We start from the raw sequence: 22,673 nt of genomic DNA, 5'->3' as shown, positions 1-22,673 counted from the left end.
GAGAGTGTATGTTCTCACTCTTCACTGTATGTATTAGGGTGTGAGGCATTTGCATCCTTCTGTAGTCCACAGTCATCTCTTTTGTCTTTTTGACAACCAGAGAAAGGCATGTCTGGAGAGACTGTGACAAAGGCTTTGACTTCTTTAATTATTTCTGTATTGTTTTTCATGGTATAAATAAAATGTAAAAAGGCAAATCTAAAGCAAACATATGAATCTAATTAATCTAATTAAGGCTAAAGTGAAAACAAAGCAAGCCCACAATAGTTTATTCTATTCTATTCTATTCTGTGTGATGACAATGGAATTGTCAACAAAACCAAAACTGTGATGTCATAATATCACTGACCATTGTCATAATAGCTATTCTTATAATCTGCTTGACAAAGGTAAAATTGGTCAGTCTGTTGACAGAAATGGGAGGTTGCAGCAGCAAAATGCAGTTCTGCTGCTCTCACAGAAGATCTTCGAAGAAGAAGAAAACGAAGATTTTGTTGGACAGGAACACACAAAAAGCAATGAGTAGATTGCAACAAGAACTACCTGACAGAGTAGATACGAAGGAAATTAGAAAACGACACTGTGTTAAAATTGGAAAATTTGAGGAGGAATGTAGTGGGAAGGAGTTGGAGGAGAAGCAGAAGGAGACAAAAAATGAACAGAGTGAAAGATGGCACCTGAAGAGTGAAAGAGAGGATGTAGAGAGTGAAAGACAACACCTGAAGGGTGAAAGAGAGAATCTTGAGAGTGAAAGACAACACCTGAAGAGTGAAAGAGAGGATCTAGAGCGTGAAAGACAACACCTGAAGAGTGAAAGAGAGGCTCTAGAGAGAGAAAGACAACACCTGAAGGGTGAAAGAGAGAATCTTGAGAGTGAAAGACAACACCTGAAGAGTGAAAGAGAGGATCTAGAGCGTGAAAGACAACACCTGAAGAGTGAAAGAGAGGCTCTGGAGAGAGAAAGACAACACCTGAAGGGTGAAAGAGAGAATCTTGAGAGTGAAAGACAACACCTGAAGAGTGAAAGAGAGGCTCTAGAGAGTGAAAACCAAAACCCAAAGTGTGAAAGAAAGAACCTGAAGACGTTATGGGACAAAGTAGTGGGGAAGAAAACTAAGCAGCAGCGCATGGGGAGAGCCATGGCTGGGGAAGCTTTGTACTGCTCAAAGGGACCACACACTTCCCAAGGAGGACCAGCTAAAGAAATCGGTAGTATGCAGAAAGGTTTCCCGAGCACATAAAAAGGCTATGATTACCAACTGGCCAAAGAGACAGACGCTGTGCTTGACTACATCAGAACTATGTTTATAACCAGTCAATATGAACTTCTACCAATCCATCCAAAACCTGATAAAGGAGACCTGAATGACGATACTACTGGAACTACAAAATTACTGGGACTACTACTATTTAGCATTCTGAAAAAATAAAAATGAAAAAGTCCTCATGTTCTTTAAAAAAAATAAATCAATAAAATGTAAAAAGCTCAAAAAGCTTTTTTAAACATTGGCAACTGTGTATTTGATTTACCTCGGAATGGGTGCAGCTGGTTCATGGCGCATGTGTTCGAGCTTTAGCCTCTGTATTTGGCATTTCAGTGCATCGAGCAGTTGAAACTATAGCAAGCAAAGGCAAAAGGAGCTGTGCGGTCGATGTTTGTGCAAGTGGTCTTCCACATAGTCCCATGCTGTGTTGGGTTTAGGGTGTGTTTGCAGGGAGAGCCCAGCGCTTACAGGCTAAGAGGATTACAGTGGAGCATTGCAGGGACTGTCAGAATACAGAGCGCGCGCGCGCGTGTGTGTGTGTGTGTGTTTTCTCTACACATTTGGAAGAGAGAAAACAGAGCTGTGATGTAGTTGATAAAATTGCAGGCCTGGCACAGGCTCTGCTCAGAATGGTGAGAGAGCACTGGAGGAGTTTGGGAGTTTATTAATAGCGTTTAGCTCACTACAGAAGGAGTAGATCAGGGCTTTGCTGGGAAGGATGATGATAGGGTTTGATCACACCATTTAGCACAACATTGTCATGTCCATGCTGTGCATGGTTCTAAAGAAAAGGATCTTTGTTATTCAATCCAATACATTTCAAATTCAATTTTTCTGTTTCTCATGAATGAATGTGGACTATAGGATGGGGGGTGTCAACTGTTTGTGTGTGTGCGCGTGTGATTTAGACGGTTGAGAGAGTTGAGAGATAATGTCATGACAACGAACCAATTAAAATAAAAATTATTCACACTGTGTTGACAAGAGACACACACACAAACACACACACACAAAGAGAGAGAGAGAGAGAGAGAGAGAAAGAAACAAAAAGAATCACAATCAGGGCTCACCAGATCTCTCAGAGTCTCTCTGACAGGCCCTAATCCACTCCGCCAATTGAAAAACAGAAACTAGCAGAGAGAATAGCAGTGTGGCAGTATATGAATGTGCCCCCAACAAATATATAATTCACACACACACACACACACACACACACACACACACACACACACACACACATCTTTCACACTTACACATCCATACTCACATGTACACATGTATACACCATTGAACTACACACATCTATATTCACATGCACAAACAAACACCCCACACAAATGTTTGGTCTTTGTGCAAATTCACTTGGAGGTAGGCCAACATTCTAGATATAAAATATGTGACAATAAACATAGCCTCAGTACTTTTCATTTCATGCATTTACATCTTGATCCACACAAACACTTTCACACTCCTTTGCCTCACACTTACAAACACAAGAAACACTCGGGTGGCCTTCGGTAGCAAGAGGGATGTCAGTGCACAAAACACTGACTTGAAATGTTTTTAACCCCCATTTCAATGAAGACCATCATACCTTGCAAGGTATACCATTCTTCCACTCTCCCGGACAATCTCAGGCTGTTCCTGGAACCAGCAAAGCCAGTGGTTTTGGCCTCTGTCTGAAGCACAAAGGGGGTATGCAGGAGGCGTAGCGGAGCGTGTCAGGAGGGTGGGCAGAGCCCTCTCCCAGCAGTGGCAGAGGAGAAAGGGCACATGGAGCACAGTGGCTACGGTTGACACCTGCAGGAGGCGACATGTGGGCAGGGCCAGTATGAGCCCACTGGGACCCACCTGCCACCACAGAAAACCCACCTGCTGTGTGTGTGTGTGTGTGTGTGTGTGTGTGTGCGTGTAGATTTGTTGACATTGTTCATGAGTCAGTCAATCATGTTTTTGGTGGATATCATGTTTTCAGCTCACAAATATTATAAATAATAATACAGGTAATAAAACAGGGAAGAAAGTAGATGTTAGCCAGTGCAGCATTTACTTAATTCATTATTCGTTCTTTTATGTTAGTGTGTAACTCTCATATTGTAGTCTCCTGAAAGACAGACAGAGGCAAATATAGGCAAAGATAGCATTCAACTGTTATTCAGGGATATCCCACCATTGGGAGTGGACGATTAGGGGTGCTGGAGTAGGAAGGTATTTGTAGTACATTCCTGTTGTAGGCCTTCCTATAGTGTTTAACTGATTTCCATAACTGAAATACATTATAATGTTTAAAAGTTTAGAAACGTGAGCATAATACTCCAGAAGATGTAGCGTCCTGGTGTGTGAATGAGTAGTAATCTTTCTGAAACAATACGTTTGATTTAATTCTCGTTTTCATTTCCTTGGGGATTGTATTATTTTTGAAACATTTGATTCAAAATTAAGAAATAGTGCAAAAATGTGAAAAAGCACTACAGGATGCATCTTGAATAAACGAAAACCTCGACCAGATGTTGTAAACTTAGAACAGTAATTATGTTCTAAGAATGTTGATAAAAAATAACAGGAATTTACAATATATACATTTGCCTGCATAGTATCCCAAGTGTTCCATCGACTGCACTCTTCTGGATGAGGATCTCGGATGTTGTTCCTGGGATCTGCTGGAGCCACTCTCCCAGTTTGATGGTCATCGTCCCTAAAACCCTGGTGCTCTGATTGCTACCAGAGCCAGTGTTTCCTCTTCTTTTAGCGTCTCATGTTCCTTGTTGCTGATGTTGCTATCTCTTGGGATTGCTACATCCGTCACTATGGCTCTTTTCTGCTGTTTATCCATCACTATTATGTCTGGTGGTTTAGCTATTACCATCTTTTAAACAATTTTCTGGTATACGATGTCTTATCAAACATAACCCATCCACACTCTAAGAGCATCCACACCATCATCAATCAAATTCTTGGTCTGACCAGCTGTCACTACTACACAGACATACACAGAGACAGAGCGAGAGAGAAGAAGGATGAAAGTGAACAGAGCAACAAATGAAAAGAACCAAACACCATCAATTCTTACCTACCTCAACCCTCTCAGTTTACAGAACAAGCAAATGTGAGAACTGTGACTCACCATTCCCCCCCACCACCTGGAGCTCAGGATACTTCTGTTTAATGTAGTTAATCATGCTGATCTGAAACACCGAGTTTCCCTGAGATGAGTCCTAAAACAATAGACACAGCCTTCAGACCAAATTCACTATGTCCAATCACAGTCCTGTGTTACACAGCCTCATAGCAAAAATAGTTTGTCATTTGATTCAGGCACCATACTCAGGATGGAGCCTAATCCCACTCCCTTTAGGACCTTAAGACCTACCAGCACCACCACGTCCACTCCTGCCTGCACGAGCAGGTCCAGCCGGTACTTGTCATCCTCACGGGTAACGATGGCAGCGCCACACAGCAGCTGTTTGCGGGAGTCTTTAGAGGCCAGAGGATAGTCTCTGTTCTTCTTCAGATCAGTGCGAGCAATTATAGCCACCAGCTCATCACTGTCGTTCACAATGGGCAGTTTACCTGCAATCAACAAGCGTCCCCACAACCGACCCGTTACTCAGAGAAGAAGTGGAGAAGTGAAAATAACCTTTCAAAGTCCTTTAGAAGCAGTTTCACTTCTCAAGCTGAAAAGATGAAGAATCAGACCTTTTTTTGCTGCACTGCAGGATGTCATTGGCCTCTTTGAGTGTAACACCTGCTGGTGCAACCACTAAATCTTCCCTCTTTGTCATTGCCTGGCAAATATCACAAATAAATCACAAAAAGATGTGAGTTTAAAGAATGTGATTTTATACACACACACACACACACACACACACACACACACACACACACACACACGCACACACACACACACACTTATATATATACACATTTTTTATTTTTATATATATATATATATATATATATATATATATATATATATATATATATATATTACCCTCTTTCACACACTGACACAGAAATATCACAATTTCATGATAGTTCTATTCCACCTATATTTTTAAGCATTGTATGTCATATGTGATTCATTTGTGTTTTTAAAAACCTTTTGTATATTGTATGTACAATCAAAGATGAATCAGAAACCTCCTCCAACAGCCGGTCATAGTCCTTCTCTGAGAGGAAGTCAATGTCTCGTGACGTCAAGATTCCCACAAGCTTGCTGCCCATCTTGCCGGTTTCGGTGACAGGGATTCCAGAGAAGCCGTGTCGCACCTTGGCCTCAAACACATCTCCGACCGTGTGCTATGGACTCATCACCACCGGATCCGCGATGAAGCCCTGCTCGAATTTCTGCCATGACACCATATATTGCTCTGCTGATGAGAGGCCTCAGGGGAGCTTGTGTGTAAATCTGCATGTTCAACGTGTTGTTCATTATATTCCTATTAAGACAATTCACTGAAAGTTTGACACCTTAACTTTCCGGACTTCATTTGCTTGGAACTCTGGGGTGCAATTGTGATGGATGATCCCAATACCGCCCATGAGCTGTAATACAAAATCACAGAAAGCTAAATGGAAAAGCAACAGGACTTCATGGTTTTGAGTGTGTGGGGGATACTCACAGCCATAGCGATGGCCATGGAGGATTCAGTCACAGTATCCATGGGAGAGGAAATAAGCGGCGTCTTCAGGGTTATCTTCCGGGTCAGAGCAGAGGTCAGATCCTGAATGACAGACGCAAATGGTAACAGAAAGGAACCAATCTTCTACAGAACAATTATCTTTGTTTATGTTCATGCTTGTATTTTCATACAGACTATGCATTGCACAAAGATAAGAACAGTTTGGGGTGTTACTTTGGACAGCTTTCACATATGCACACATCTCTGTCCCATTATTAATTTGACTTCAAGTGACTTGAATGTGCTCATTCAAAGCACAAATATTGCTGTTTTTATAAGCAGGGCATCAGTTTAACCTCCCTGTGGTAAGACAGACAAAAACATCCTACGTTCTCTCCCACATTCCAGCACACACACACAAAATGTAACACCAAATTTAAATACCACAATATATACTATCCCATATCCATTACACATGGGAATTTTGGTTCGCTCCTCCCTCACACTGTCATACACACACACACACCCACCCCCCTCAGCCTCTCTGCCTGTGACAACACACCCTATGCACCTGGGATGCCAACACCACCTATTTTGCACATCTTATTTGTACTCCTTCATCCCTCTCTTACACTATGCCACACTCCACCCTCTGTTGTAGTCGTGTTCGCACTACATGGCAACTGACTCAGCTCCTCCATCTCACTGAAGGTAGAGGAGACCGCCAGCTCCCTAATTAATTAGGAAGATCCCGCCCCCTTCACTAAATCATTACTAGATGTGCTGTATTTACTGAAACACACACACTGGTAAGCCCTTATGGGGCATGTCAGGAAACCTGCTGAGCTGTTTTGGTGCATTTTGCAAAAGAACTCACCACTTCATCTGAGGTAAAGTCAATGAAGCCAGGCAGGATCAGAAAATCACTGAATCAAAGACCACAGAACAAACAAACAAAGAAAAACAAGCCAAATAAAAAAATATATACCAATTAGTTCACTGAGACATACATGCTACACTCTCACATTCTCATATCAGTTAGTGCATCATATACCAAATGACCGTGGGGAGTTCCACACACCCATGCTGACAGAACGAGGAGACATGACTGATGATTGCTCCCATAGCCACCTGCGACTAGCAGAAGCTTGGACACTTTGTGTGCATACATGTGAGGTCAATTTCAACTTCAAACTTCATGTCCCAGTAGCATGAATTGAACATACCTGCTTGATTTGCAGAGTTGAGCGCATATTCTGGAGTATGGAATAAGTTAATCTACCTAAGAGTATGTTGTCCAATGATGTCGTGTTAATGTTCTTAAGCATGCGTCATGTCACAGCCTATCCATTAAAGTGGCATTAATGTCCCACCACTGCTTGAGAGGACACGGGAGACAGAGAGGCAGCCAAAGGAAGCCTAACTGTAAACAAAATAGAGCAGCGTATGCGAACATCCGTGTGTGAGAGAGAGAGCATCCCAGCAGTACGACAATCATAAGGCCACAGTTGAGAGTGTCCTCTAGTGTGGGATCTAGTGCAGATAAAGCCTCCATTACAGAGATTAAAGATGGCGGCCTAGTGGGCAGAAATAGACAGAGACCTCTTCTCAGCTAGATAGTGCCTAGGGATACATCTTCACATCTTTGATAACATCATCAAAGAAAGCTCTTTGCACTGCCCTACTTGAAAAGCAGAACAAGAGAGGTCATGATCTCCAATTCTGTCTATAGAAATCTATAGAGGCATTACTCATTATGTCATGACCCTGTTATCTATTAGAAACCCACAATTTATCTGAATTAATTATTCATAAATCAATTGTCAGCTTCATGTTCATTCAGATTTCAGTGGAGATCAGCAGGGGTCTATTACTGTGTATTATTATTCATAACACTGTGCCTGCAAACTGTGTGAACAGACACACACAGGTTATTTTCCAGTCCCTGAGTGCTTTTGTGGCACTGCTTGACAGTTGGTGGAGTGTTCCCTAAAAGAGCCTCTGAGCATGATGGATTCGGTAGTAGGAGTTTAGTGAGCTGAGAGGAAGAAGACTTACGAGTGCAGGCCATGAACACCCCCCTCCAACTGAGCAGACATGGTCCTCTTCTCAAACTTCAGATCTCCAGGGTACATCATAGAGCTACACTCAACATAGAAAACGACATTACACACAAGCATTCACTCACACACAGCTTCCTCTCTTCCATTTTCTGCTGAAATTCCAAAGAACCCTTGATGCTATAAAAGATAAGAAAGACCATAAATAGAAATGTGTTTGTAGACAAAATATATCCTAGCATTTGTTCTGATGTTTTTCAGTGTACATGAAAAGGGAAATAGAATCATCTTAACTCACATCTTGTTTTTTCGGTAGATGAGTACTGCTGTTTAGCCTTCTTACACTGACAATGGTTTTATTTAAGCCCTATTCAGTAATTACACAACACTGAAAACATCACAGTAAAACAACAGTATGACCAGCACTTAAGAGTAAACACCTGAGTGCTTTTCACTTGGCTTAGAAGATTTTAAAGCATGCATTAATGCTACATAAGACCATATTGGGGTATTTGAGAAAATCAACAGTGAAGCTAAAGGTCCAGAGATTATAAAGGTTACCATGAAAGTGATGCACATAATATGGGTTTTCCAAGAAACTAGTAAACCCAGCTGACATTTGCTAGACAGCAAACATTGGAGGTGTCTAGTGGACAGGAAATATCTACAATAAACCTTTTATATTTGCTTATCAGGGAGTGTGTATTCTCACAACAGTTCTGAGGAAAATTGCAAATAAATGAAAATCCAGGAAGTTGCCAACAAATTTGATTCTTTTCACTAAACAATGGTTTCTCAATTGCATGCATCTGCGTGCACAAGGAAAACAACTCCTAAATAGAAATAGCATTATCACATTAAATGATTGAAGGTATATGATCACAGGAAACAAAAGAAAGTCTGATTACCTTTAAACTAGGTTTGAATCCTTCAAGCAGACAACCTCAGAGCAATGGAAAACTGAGCCAAAAGCAAAAACTTTGGCCAAGTGGGAAAAGGCCATCCATAATTACAATTTTTTTCATTACACTAGCATAATGTTCTTAGTGGTTGCAGCCTATTCTGGTAACACCCTCATAGTTTTAGCAGGACAAACATTATAGAAGTATGGATAGACTTGCTTGGTGAATGTTTGTCTGAAAGTGTGCACGTATCTGTTGTTGAGAGGATCAAAGAAGGAGATCAGACCACTCCCAGTCCAGGAGCACTCTGATCTGCTGGAGGGTCTGCTTCATGGCAAGAGGCATCAGCCTCTCGTCTGACACTCCTATCCCATATTTACCCTTGTACTAACCCACTTGCCACAAGCCATGCTTTGTGAGGTCCTCACAGACTCACAGAAAAAAAAGTGATACAGCCTATTAAAGAACGTCACATTTAAGTTACACGCTTTTTTTCTGTACTCGCACTTCCTCCAAATGTCTCATAGAATCAAATCATTTTCAACTTGCCATGAAGTGGATACAAATCAACAGAACGGCATAAAGAGAAACCACAACAACAAATGAATAAACAAAACAAGACTTTCCATGTTCAACTTGACATCTTTATTATTTGGTAGTTGTTTAGTTGTTTTTATTTTTTGCTTTCTGCGGAATATGTAAGCACCTGTTTTCACTAAAATATAAACCACTAAACAGAACTAAAGTGCTAAAAGACATATGTGGAAAAGGAAAACATTACACAATCAAAAACAACCATATTTTGTGCATCTTAATAATTAATTAAATTTCAGTTCTAATTCAATGATTACATCCAACACATTCCATGATTACATCCAACCAAGACATAGAGGTTTTGCCTGTTAGAACACAGGGGAATCTTTTTAGCAATATATATTGCTGACTGAACTGACTGGCATCTATTTAGTGCAAATATCATGGTCATTCCATAGAAAACTACAATAAACACAAGCTGCAGTACAAGATCTCATCATGCATCTTACTGAGATGTAATCTGATCTCCATGTACTGTTCAGAGGAACTCAAAGTCTTTGTCCAGCTCTTTGAAATTAAAATATTAAGTCACAAATAATGATTCCTATGAACATTAAACATATGTAACAAATGTGTCTTTTATTTGAATATATAGTGTTCTAGAGTTAAGGCACTCTCAGTAGAAGTATTCTCTCATAATGAATGAGACTACTGTTTGCGAAGGCAGGAAAGCCTCTCTCAGTGAGCTTGAAGGTGAATATGTGGACATGTGTATGACATAGAAGCCCATGCTCTGTGTCAGGCCTGTATTGCTATGACCCTCTGTGGAGGCTCTACTTCACAATGAAGGGGATTAGCGCTTTTGCCCAGTACCCACTGGAGAAGGTCCTCTCCAAGAGCAGCTCCCTTCTCTGGGCTCCACACCCACACATACACACACACACACACACACACACACGCACAGGGCCCACATCACACATGCACATATACACCAGTGACCCAGCAGAGTCCCTGATTGAAAGCCCACAAAGCCCAGAAGAAGCTTATAGGAGCAAAAGCTTCTAAGTAAGCAGGAAGAAGCTGCTGAATAGGACAAACACCACCTCTGCTCAGCATATCTGATTGGGGGAAATTTGTGTGAGTTCCTCAGAAGCAACATTTAAAAAAAATAACAGGCACATTGAAAGGAGAAACAGTAATTTCCATAAACTGTAAGAAACAGGTAAACTGGGGTTGGCAAGAGAAGAGGTTAAGAAAGGTCTGCTTGTGTGTGCACATGTGTGCATGCATACCAGCTTGTTCAATATTATTTTTCATTTTTATCACATACTGAAAGTTGCCTAGGTGCTCTGCTACATCAGTCACCATTCCAGAGGCCTTGATCCTGAAAGAACATGCAGGAATGGATGTTGGCAGATTCCATGTGCTGAATGTACACATAGAATTAACAGATACAGAATATATCCTCCTACAAGAGAGGTTTATTGGTAGCTACAAATACATAAAACAGTTTAGTCAAAGTGCTTCCAAAAAAGATCTTATAGCAACTTTAATGATAAAGCATACCAGACTTCACAAGTATTTTTGTTGCATAATTATCTCTGACTCACCCACTAGAGGGCACAACATCCCTATTTAGTCATTTAGTGGTAGTGAATGGCCTGGGCCAATTAAAATTAGACTAACCTTAGCCTTCTATGTTTTATTAAGTTATCCTCTCTTCATTATGTTACACCTACATGATTCAATTATTTCTCCAATTCCCACAATGCCTTAGACTCAACCGTCACACTAATCCTTTAAGGTAGAAGTTCTCCTATTGATTAGTTGTCAGCCTTAGTCAGCTTTATGATTGTATAAGAGACATTAAATTTAAATTATTCAATTGTTTAGTTATTGCAATTAATTTGTTTAAAAAATGTTACAATGGTGTAATAGTCAGCAAATATATCTATGTGTAAGGATATAGACATGCAAATTGTGATACAAGGTTACTTATTTATGCATTTTTGATGATGATTATACTACTGCAGCGCTTTGTGATGCTAATTAGACTACTGAAGTGCTGTGTGATGCCAGCTAGACTACTGCAGAACTGTGTGATGCTGATTAGGCTAATACAGTGCTGTGCGATGTTGATTGGACTGCTGCAGTGTTGTTCTTTATGGGCTTCCTGTCTGTGGGTTAAAGAAGCTGCAGAACATTCAGAAAATGGCTGCTGGAGTTCTTACACACACCAGCTTAAGGGAACATATAACTACTACACTCAAACATTTACACTGGGTTCCTGTTCATGGCTGTGTGCAGTACAAAATCCTTCTCTTGGTTTTTGCCCTCATGGTCTGACCTGTCCATCCCTTTCTGGTGTTCCTCATATGTCTTTTCCTTCACTCTGTCTCCATCCCTCTGACACTCATCTGCTGTCTGTCGCTCACGTCACACTCTGCACTATTGGCGTTTCTAGAGCTGCAGACCCAAGGCTTCTTCCTCCAGCTGCTCATTTACAATAATTTCATAACTCATCTCTTTGTCTGAGATCATTTCAACCTTTAATTGGTTACTATAGTATGCACTTGCATCAATATTATGTCTATTTTTTTTTTTACCAGTTTTATTCCCTCCTGTTATCTTATTTATATATTTGAAGCTTCTTTATATTTTATTTGACCTTTTTTATATTGTATGATCTTGTAAAGTGCCATTGGGTAACAAGAAATGCACGTAATTTCTTAATTAGAATAAAATTCTTCTTCTTCTTCTTCTTCTTCTTCTTCTTCTTCTTCTTCTTCTTCTTCTTCTTATTATTATTATTATTATTATCAAACAGTGTATTGATCATCCTTTCAAAGGTTGCTGGTGTTACTTTTGGGCTATTATTATCAAATTTAGAATGGTGCGTTTTGCCTGGAATTAGTTTCTTTTGTATTGAGCAACCTAATGGAAAAAGTTGTTCTTGAGCAGATAATCTACTATTTTTCACTTAATGAATCGTTGATTTCAAGCATGCCTATAAAGCAGATCATTCTACGTGCACAGCACTGACAAAAATGATCGACAAGATATTTTTACAAGAAAATGATGGTCGGAATCGTATTACTTGACTTTACTGTGGCATTTGTTATTAACAAAACAAAGTATATATGGGTTTAGTCTATGGTAAAACAGCAGTTTCTCCTCCCCTAGATGCTTTCATTGTGGTGTTTCCCAGGGGAGCTGTCAGGAAAGAGCTGTCTAAGTTCTGGTTAGCTGAGAATGAATCTGCAAGCCTCACACTGCCCTGTCAGTAAGGAGAGCGAGCATGCCTCTCTCATGGCTCAGAGCTCAGGAGAGGCTGGCCTGTGGTCTAATGGGCGTCTTTAGGAATATCTGTGATAGTAAACACAATATAAATTATGCGAGAGCTCAACATAGTCACACTGCCAGGCAGGTTAGTTAAACCAAAACCCAAAACAGGTGCAGCGTGCAGATCTGTATTGTCTTGGTCACTACAGTATGGAACAAGTTACCAACTATGATCATGGGAGTACACAGTTTTGTTGGTGGAGCCCAGGAAGAGCAGCTGCTACCTCAGCTAATGGGGATCCAAATAAAGACACGAAAAACAAAGACATTTCAGTAGTTATAGGAAGTAAAGCTGTTCTGTAGAATTCAGAATTACAACTCAGATTGCATATGTTTGCAGGACAAAGTTATATTGTTTTGCTGACAAATATGAAAGGATGATATCAAAGTTGTTGTTTTGGAGCAGAACAGCATCTAGTCTGGTAGGCTACTACTTCAACTACTCACTTCTTCAAGAGGTATCCACAGTACTTCAGGTACAAACCGTTCTATTCTATCCTCTACAGATTTCTGTGAGTTTATGTTTGCATAATATGAATTTCTGTTTACATTCATCAACTTTTTTATGAAATATACTGTATAGTGAATTTGTTGAAGTCTACACCATAATGAAGTTTATGAAAAAACAATGTTTATGGAAAAAAAGCATTTAAATGCTCCTCAATCAAAGAGTATTAATTTTGTAAAATGGTGGGTAGTTAAAATAGTATTATTTTCTGCTTTCTACTAATTTTACTTCACTTGTTGTGAAGGAAAAAAAAACTACTAAGCAACCACATGTAACTTATGATGTGTTCTAATCTGAAATTGTTTAGTGGATGAAACACTGCAGGTGCTGTTGTTGTTAGTGCTAACTGCTTTATAGTACAGAAATAATAAATGCTGAATCTCCTGATTGTCTTATTATCGCAAATTTTCTGCCTTACTCTATTTGAGGGAAAACAATGGCGCTGTCAAAGCTCAACCAAGCTACTAAGAGTTTCACCAAAGCACAGGATTACAGAAATGACCTGATGCTGCTGATGCAGCCCTATGCTAACTGGGAGCAGTATCTATTGCCGGCACCCGTCTCCATCGATTTACTGGCTCAGCTGGTACGCATTTCTGCTGCAGATGACTTCTCCATCAATAAAAATCCACCAAAAGACGGGTTCAAATTCATCAGATACCCCAATTCTTTTAGGGCCTGCCTCTTTCAAGTATGTAATGGTTGCTGGCAAGCCTTTAATGTTGCTCACAAGAACATGGACCAAATTCGTATGTACACCGGACAGGTTCCAGAGTACATCAAAAACTCAGTTGGGCTCATAATACAGGAGGATGATGGTCTTGTCCAAGCCTTCTTACCAGCTGAGCTTCAGAACATTGCGCACATATCATCAGAATGCTTAAACCTGGCCATCATGACTGAGAAACAATTCTCAGATATCATCAAGCTGATGCAAGAACTGGTGGAGGCTTTGGTGAATGCAAGACAGAGTCATGATGAGGAGATGGAAGAAATCAAGAAAAACATTGAGATAGCAAAGATTAAACGGGCTGAAGCTAAGGAGGCAAGCGACAGGGCCGAGGCTGCTTTCAATCTGGCTAATGAAAGATTAGCTGAGGACAGAAGGGCCTACCAGCAAGCAATGAAAGATTTGCCAAGTGGATGGGGCCTTTTTGGCCTGAAGCTAATATCAAGTATGTCAGAGCAAGCAATATCAATAGCCTGTGCGTTTGCAACAGAATTTCTTCCAGGACAAATTATCCAAACCTATCTCCAAGCGGACACTATTACACCAAAAGCCATAACACATGTGATCAAAAACTGAAAAGGCACTCCTGAAAGCCACAGAAACATGGCCACTGGAATGAAGAGTAACGTGGATGAAATGTTGGCAACAAGTAACATATTTTCTAAATCTATAACATTTCTACTAGTGGTTGAGAAAATGGAAGAACTTTGCAAAGGTAAGGAAATAAATTGGCCTGAGGTGTATGATCAGGAGAAGCAAACGGTAAAGTCTGATTACTTGGTGGGACTATTTCAGCAAGTCAGCAGAGATATACAGCAAGAAGCTGAATGCCCGATTAAATCCGAGGCACTAGGCATCTGTGACAAGGGTATCTCCACTTTAACAGAGCTAGGTAAATATGCTCCAGAGGGGAAATGTGATGATGCCAAAACAGAGGAGCTTATTAAAGCCATTGACGACCTGAATGTAAGGGCCATGGCCTTTTATTCCAAAAGCAAGTCTTTTACAAATCAGCCATCTTTCTTGACAGCACCCCCCAAGTCAAGTCAACAGCAAATCTATGACTCAGCAAATACAGATGTGGTCCAGATGCACTTAAGACAATCTCATCTACGTCTACAAATGGCTGAAACCCAGCTAAAAATTGCAAATGAACGGAACGAGAAGACTATGGACAACTTGGATCAGAAGAAAAAAGCTCTTGCTGAAATTGTGAGTGAGCTGAAACATTATAATCTCAAGGAGATCGACTTCAACAAGAGAATTGTGGTGCTAGCGAAAGGCCTGGAAATCATGGGGCAGGTGAAAGAACAGTGGGAGAAACTGGTGCACTTCTTTCAGATCATTTCAAACATTGTTAAGACCACTCTTAGTGAAAATCTTAAACATTTTAAACAGACTGTTGAAATAGCTGTAGAGAACAACTACACCTACAGCATGTTTGTCAAAGACAAAATCTACACTAATGCTCTGAATGCTTCTGCCTACGCCTATTTGGTTAACATGATGTCTACCACTTACACTGAGGTGTCTGTCCAGTGCCTGATGAACAATGTCAGTACTCTGGGAAGACTGATGACCATGGATCCAAACTCACCTCAGTTCCTTGCAGAGATTGACAAGTTAGGGAAGGAATGCGAATCTGCCCAAAATGGTATCAACAGCCTTGCAGCAAGAAACAGGAAGGAGTTTTACAACAGATGTGAGGAAAGAATAACTCAAATCAAGACAATCCTTACCCCAGCACTGGCCCCACTGAGTGAAAAGGACAATCTCAATCTGAAGAAGGCAATAGATGCAATGAATGAACCAATTCAGAAGGTGGAGGAAGACAAACCAGCAACTGAGATGAAGGCTATAACTGAGGATGATGCTGACCAATATGCATAACTTCATAATAGTGCATTTAATAGTGCATTTTCCTATACTTTTCTTTTCTTTTTTCTGTCATTTTAATGTAGTATGTATACAGTATTACATTTGACAAAAACATGATTAGAAGGTTTGACCTAATTCCTGTCTGTTAATTTATTCTGAATAATCAATTTTGTTCTTTTGATTAAATTACTGCAGCATCATACTGTCTCGTATTGTTTTTCTTTGTGATTCAAAGAACTTTAAAATCCAAGAGGTAATATGTATGGCAAACAAACAAACAAAAAACCATTTCAGATTGCAGAGTAGCTATTACTAATTATTAGCTATTGCTCATCTCTTTTTCAGTAGAAAAAAGAAATTGGAGTTTAGATTTACTAAAGTGTAATGAGTGAACTAAAGCCATTAGATTTGAGTAAACTCACAATTCTTCACACATTAATTGTGTTGCACATTGAGTGTGAGTGCAGTGTGGTGAACAGAGGAATACAGGCTCAGTAAAGGAAGTAGCAGTTCTTAGCAGCTAGGGTGGTACTGATGGGCCCAACATCTTAGTAAAAACAAAGTCTGACACTTTACACAAAAAAGAAATCACAGACACTATGATTTCATTATTTCAAAACATTAGATATAATGAATCATTTTAGTGAATTATTATGATTATGAATTATGACTGCTCAAGTAAGGACATCCATGTATGCAAACAAAGCCATTATAATAAACACTCTCTCTCTCTCTCTCTCTCTCTCTCTCTCTCTATATATATATATATATATATATATATATATATATATATATATATATATATATATATATATATATATATATATACAGTGCATCCAGAAAGTATTCACAGTGCTTCACTTTTTCCACATTTTGTTATGTTTCAGCCTTATTCCAAATTGGATTAAATTATTTTTTTCCCCCTCAAAATTCTACACACAATACCCCATAATGACAAAGTAAAAAAAGTTTGTTTGGAATTGTAACAAATTTATTAAAAATAAAAAAAACAAAAAAATCACATGCACATAAGTATTCACATCCTTTACCCTGACACTCAAAATTGAGCTCATGTGCATCTTGTTTCCACTGATCATCCTTCAGTTGTTTCAACAACTTGATTGGAGTCCACCTGTGGTAAATCCAGTTGATTGGACATGCTTTGTAAAGGCACACACCTGTCTATATAAGGTCCCATAGTTGACAGTACATGTCAGAGCACAAACCAAGCCATGAAGTCCAAGGAATTCTTTGTAGACTACTGAGACAGGATTGTATCGAGGCACAGATCGGGGGAAGGGTACAGAAAAATTTCTGCAGCATTGAAGGTCCCAATGAGCACAGTGGCTTCCATCATCCGTAAATGGAAGAAGTTTGGAACCGCCAGGACTCTTCCTAGAGCTGGCCGCCCAGCCAATCTGAGTGATCGGGGTAGAAGGGCTTTAGTCAGGGAGGTGACCAAGAACCCAAGGGTCACTCTGACAGAGCTTTAGCATTGCTCTGTGGAGAGAGGAGAACCTTCCAGAAGGACAACCATTCCTGCAGCACTCCACCAATCAGGCCTGTATGGTAGAGTGGCCAGACGGAAGCCACTCCTCAGTAAAAGGCATAAGACAGCCTGCTTGGAGTTTGCCAAAAGGCACCTGAAGGACTCTCAGACCATGAGAAACAAAATTCTCTGGTCTGATGAAACAAAGATTCAACTCTTTGGCCTGAATGCCAAGCATCATGTCTGGAGGAAACCAGGCACCGCTCAGCACCTGGCCAATACCATCCCTACAGTGAAGCATGCTGGTGGCAGCATCATGCTGTGGGGTTGTTTTTTGGCAGCAGGAACTGGGAGACTAGTCAGGGAAAGATGAATGCAGCAACATACAGAGACATCCTTGAAGAAAACCTGCTCCAGAGTGCTCTGGACCAGGGTGAAGGTTCATCCAACAGGACAATGGCCCTAACCACACAACTAAGATAATAAAGGACTGGCTTCAGGACAACTCTGTGAATGTTCTTGAGTGGCCTAGCCAGAGCCCAGACTTGAACCCAACTGAACATCTCTGGAGAGATCTGAAAATGGCTGTACCCCGGCGCGCCCCATCCAACCTGATGGAGCTTGAGAGGTTCTACAAAGAAGAATGGGAGAAACTGCCCAAAAATATGTGTGCCAAGCTTGTAGCATCATACTCAAAAAGATTTGAGGCTGTAATTGCTGCCCAAGGTGCTTCAACCAAGTATTGAGCAAAGGCTATGAATACTTATGTACATGTGATTTTTGTTTTTTTTATTTTTAATAAAGTTGCAAAAACTCCAAACAAAGATTTTTTCACTTTGTCATAATGGGGTATTGTGTGTAGGAGTTTGAGGGGAATTTTTTTTTTTAATCCAATTTGGAATAAGGCTGTAACATAACATAAAATGTGGAAAAAGTGAAGCGCTGTGTGTGTGTATATATATAAATATTTGTCATTTCACTTTTCTTGGGGATTAATTAGTCCAGAGGCCTATAAGAGCTTGTCAAGGAAAAAACGTGTGTATGGGTGCATGCATGTATATGTATATTAGGAACCAAGCATTAAACCATTAAGCTGCAATAAAACTGAGACACAATTGTCTTGGAGAAAAGAAAAACCATGTTCAGTTAGCACAGGCTGTATCAAAAGCCATAGAACCAGAGGACATTAAAATCATAATTCTCACCTTGCATAATCTCTCATGATTCAACTGTATATGTAAACAGATATGCATTGGTGTGTTGTAAGGTGTTCTGCCATTATCTGATGATATGTTTGCAGAAAGTGTGTTACATCTCTAGAGAGACAATTGCCTCCTGGCCTCTTTTTGGTGGAGAATGGAAAAAGATACACATATACACAGACCCGCGCACGCATGCACACACACACACGCACGCAGCATTAGTTTAGCTGCAGATGCAGTTACTGCATCAACACTTCTAACGTGACTGCCATGTGGCCTCTGCAAGTCCAACCCTCATCAACATGTGCTTCATGTATCTGGATCTCTTTTTATCTCATTCTTATTTTTTATGTCATTCTTTCTCTTTCTCTCTTATCCCTATAGACTCTATTTGCTTTCTGCTAGCAAACAAGAGGTTAAAAAGACTATTTCCCTTTGTTTGTTTTATCATTTTTATTTTCATTGCAAAATCTGATGTGTGTGTAGTCTTAAATAGCGTCTCATATGGAAGGTAAACACATACTTTCAGAGTTAGACTGATTTGACTGAAACACTAATCAATATCTTAACATTGTTTAACTGTAAAAGTGTATAAATGGTTTTGATAACCACTGAAAAGATATGGAATGATGAAATGTATGTAGGGCCATTCTAATGTACTACTGACCAATCATTCTCTGCCTCAGGAAGTGTCCTTAATCTCTTATCCAACTCTCTGAGAAAAGGAGAGCGATAGAGAGAAACAGACAAAGAAATATGTAAATGTGCAAAGTAAATGTGTGTATCTTGCTTATGGTCAAAGAAAGAAATCTAATAATTCTGTACTAGACAAATGTGTGACAGATTTACTTCGAGAAGTAAAATAGTTTGAGGAGTTCAGAGTTTTAATAGTGTTGCAGAAGAACAACAAAAACATTGCCTGAATTTCAGAATCCTAGAAAACAGGCACAGAAAATTTGAGAGCAGACTGCTAAATTCAACTAAACAATCCAAAAGAGCAGGGGGAGCAGTGCCAGTACCAGACAGCGATGGCGCAGGTCGGGACACTCTCTATGATGCTGTTGCAGACCAGATCAGGATGACGGACATGCTGTCCTTCTTCAGTCTCCTCAGGAAGCAGAGCTTTCTTCACTAAGGAAAAAGTGCTCAGGGACCATGAGAGATTGTTTGTGATTTTAAGAGAGTGTATGTTCTGACTCTTCACTGTATGTATTGGGGTGTGAGGCATTTGCATCCTTCTGTAGTCCATAGTCATCTCTGTTGTCTTTTTGACAACCAGAGAAAGGCATGTCTGGAGAGACTGTGACAAAGGCTTTGACTTCTTTAATTATTTCTGTATTGTTTTTCATGGTATAAATAAAATGTAAAAAGGAAAATCTAAAGCAAACATATGAATCTAATTAATCTAATTAAGGCTAAAGTGAAAAGAAAGCAAGCCCACAATAGTTTATTCTATTCTGTGTGATGACAATGGAATTGTCAACAAAACCAAAACTGTGATGTCATAATATCACTGACCATTGTCATAATAGCTATTCTTATAATCTGCTTGACAAAGGTAAAATTGGTCAGTCTGTTGACAGAAATGGGAGGTTGCAGCAGCAAAATGCAGTTCTGCTGCTCTCACAGAAGATCTTCGAAGAAGAAGAAAACGAAGATTTTGTTGGACAGGAACACACAAAAAGCAATGAGTAGATTGCAACAAGAACTACCTGACAGAGTAGATACGAAGGAAATTAGAAAACGACACTGTGTTAAAATTGGAAAATTTGAGGAGGAATGTAGTGGGAAGGAGTTGGAGGAGAAGCAGAAGGAGACAAAAAATGAACAGAGTGAAAGATGGCACCTGAAGAGTGAAAGAGAGGATCTAGAGAGTGAAAGACAACACCTGAAGGGTGAAAGAGAGAATCTTGAGAGTGAAAGACAACACCTGAAGAGTGAAAGAGAGGATCTAGAGCGTGAAAGACAACACCTGAAGAGTGAAAGAGAGGCTCTAGAGAGAGAAAGACAACACCTGAAGGGTGAAAGAGAGAATCTTGAGAGTGAAAGACAACACCTGAAGAGTGAAAGAGAGGATCTAGAGCGTGAAAGACAACACCTGAAGAGTGAAAGAGAGGCTCTGGAGAGAGAAAGACAACACCTGAAGGGTGAAAGAGAGAATCTTGAGAGTGAAAGACAACACCTGAAGAGTGAAAGAGAGGCTCTAGAGAGTGAAAACCAAAACCCAAAGTGTGAAAGAAAGAACCTGAAGACGTTATGGGACAAAGTAGTGGGGAAGAAAACTAAGCAGCAGCGCATGGGGAGAGCCATGGCTGGGGAAGCTTTGTACTGCTCAAAGGGACCACACACTTCCCAAGGAGGACCAGCTAAAGAAATCGGTAGTATGCAGAAAGGTTTCCCGAGCACATAAAAAGGGAATGATTACCAACTGGCCAAAGAGACAGACGCTGTGCTTGACTACATCAGAACTATGTTTATAACCAGCAGCTGAGGTGTATGATCAGGAGAAGCAAACGGTAAAGTCTGATTACTTGGTGGGACTATTTCAGCAAGGCAGCAGAGATATACAGCAAGAAGCTGAATGCCCGATTAAATCCGAGGCACTAGGCATTTGTGACAAGGGTATCTCCACTTTAACAGAGCTAGGTAAATATGCTCCAGAGGGGAAATGTGATGATGCCAAAACAGAGGAGCTTATTAAAGCCATTGACGAACTGAATGTAAGGGCCATGGCCTTTTATTCCAAAAGCAAGTCTTTTACAAATCAGCCATCTTTCTTGACAGCACCCCCCGAGTCAAGTCAACAGCAAATCTATGACTCAGCAAATACAGATGTGGTCCAGATGCACTTAAAACAATCTCATCTACGTCTACAAATGGCTGAAACCCAGCTAAAAATTGCAAATGAACGGAACGAGAAGACTATGGACAACTTGGATCAGAAGAAAAAAGCTCTTGCTGAAATTGTGAGTGAGCTGAAACATTATAATCTCAAGGAGATCGACTTCAACAAGAGAATTGTGGTGCTAGCGAGAGGCCTGGAAATCATGGGGCAGGTGAAAGAACAGTGGGAGAAACTGGTGCACTTCTTTCAGATCATTTCAAACATTGTTAAGACCACTCTTAGTGAAAATCTTAAACATTTTAAGCAGACTGTTGAAATAGCTGTAGAGAACAACTACACCTACAGCATGTTTGTCAAAGACAAAATCTACACTAATGCTCTGAATGCTTCTGCCTACGCCTATTTGGTTAACATGATGTCTACCACTTACACTGAGGTGTCTGTCCAGTACCTGATGAACAATGTCAGTACTCTGGGAAGACTGATGACCATGGATCCAAACTCACCTCAGTTCCTTGCAGAGATTGACAAGTTAGGGAAGGAATGCGAATCTGCCCAAAATGGTATCAACAGCCTTGCAGCAAGAAACAGGAAGGAGTTTTACAACAGATGCGAGGAAAGAATAACTGAAATCAAGACAATCCTTACCCCAGCACTGGCCCCACTGAGTGAAAAGGACAATCTCAATCTGAAGAAGGCAATAGATGCAATGAAGGAACCAATTCAGAAGGTGGAGGAAGACAAACCAGCAACTGAGATGAAGGCTATAACTGAGGATGATGCTGACCAATATGCATAACTTCATAATAGTGCATTTAATAGTGCATTTTCCTATACTTTTCTTTTTTCTGTCATTTTAATGTAGTATGTATACAGTATTACATTTGACAAAAACATGATTAGAAGGTTTGACCTAATTCCTGTCTGTTAATTTATTCTGAATAATCAATTTTGTTCTTTTGATTAAATTACTGCAGCATCATACTGTCTCGTATTGTTTTTCTTTGTGATTCAAAGAACTTTAAAATCCAAGAGGTAATATGTATGCCAAACAAACAAACAAAAAAACATTTCAGATTGCAGAGTAGCTATTACTAATTATTAGCTATTGCTCATCTCTTTTTCAGTAGAAAAAAGAAATTGGAGTTTAGATTTACTAAAGTGTAATGAGTGAACTAAAGCCATTAGATTTGAGTAAACTCACAATTCTTCACACATTAATTGTGTTGCACATTGAGTGTGAGTGCAGTGTGGTGAACAGAGGAATACAGGCTCAGTAAAGGAAGTAGCAGTTCT

The 22,673-nt window shown here is 40.0% G+C and overlaps 1 long non-coding RNA gene and 1 pseudogene across 2 annotated transcripts in view; one reads left to right on the top strand and one right to left on the bottom strand.

Annotated features, from left to right (window-relative positions):
• Nucleotides 1-22,673, top strand: part of LOC145656170 (uncharacterized) — a 541,800-nt gene that overhangs the window by 355,664 nt on the left and 163,463 nt on the right. The window lies entirely within an intron of this gene.
• LOC145656177 (inosine-5'-monophosphate dehydrogenase 1a-like) lies at nucleotides 5,314-6,076 on the bottom strand (annotated as a pseudogene).

Source organism: Electrophorus electricus, unplaced genomic scaffold, assembly GCF_041902795.1.
Source record: "Electrophorus electricus isolate QZ-2024a unplaced genomic scaffold, ASM4190279v1 Scaffold53, whole genome shotgun sequence".
Classification (NCBI taxonomy): Eukaryota; Metazoa; Chordata; class Actinopteri; order Gymnotiformes; family Gymnotidae; genus Electrophorus; species Electrophorus electricus.
Note: the sequence above shows the minus strand (reverse complement) of the source record. Positions and strands in the feature narration are given on the sequence as shown.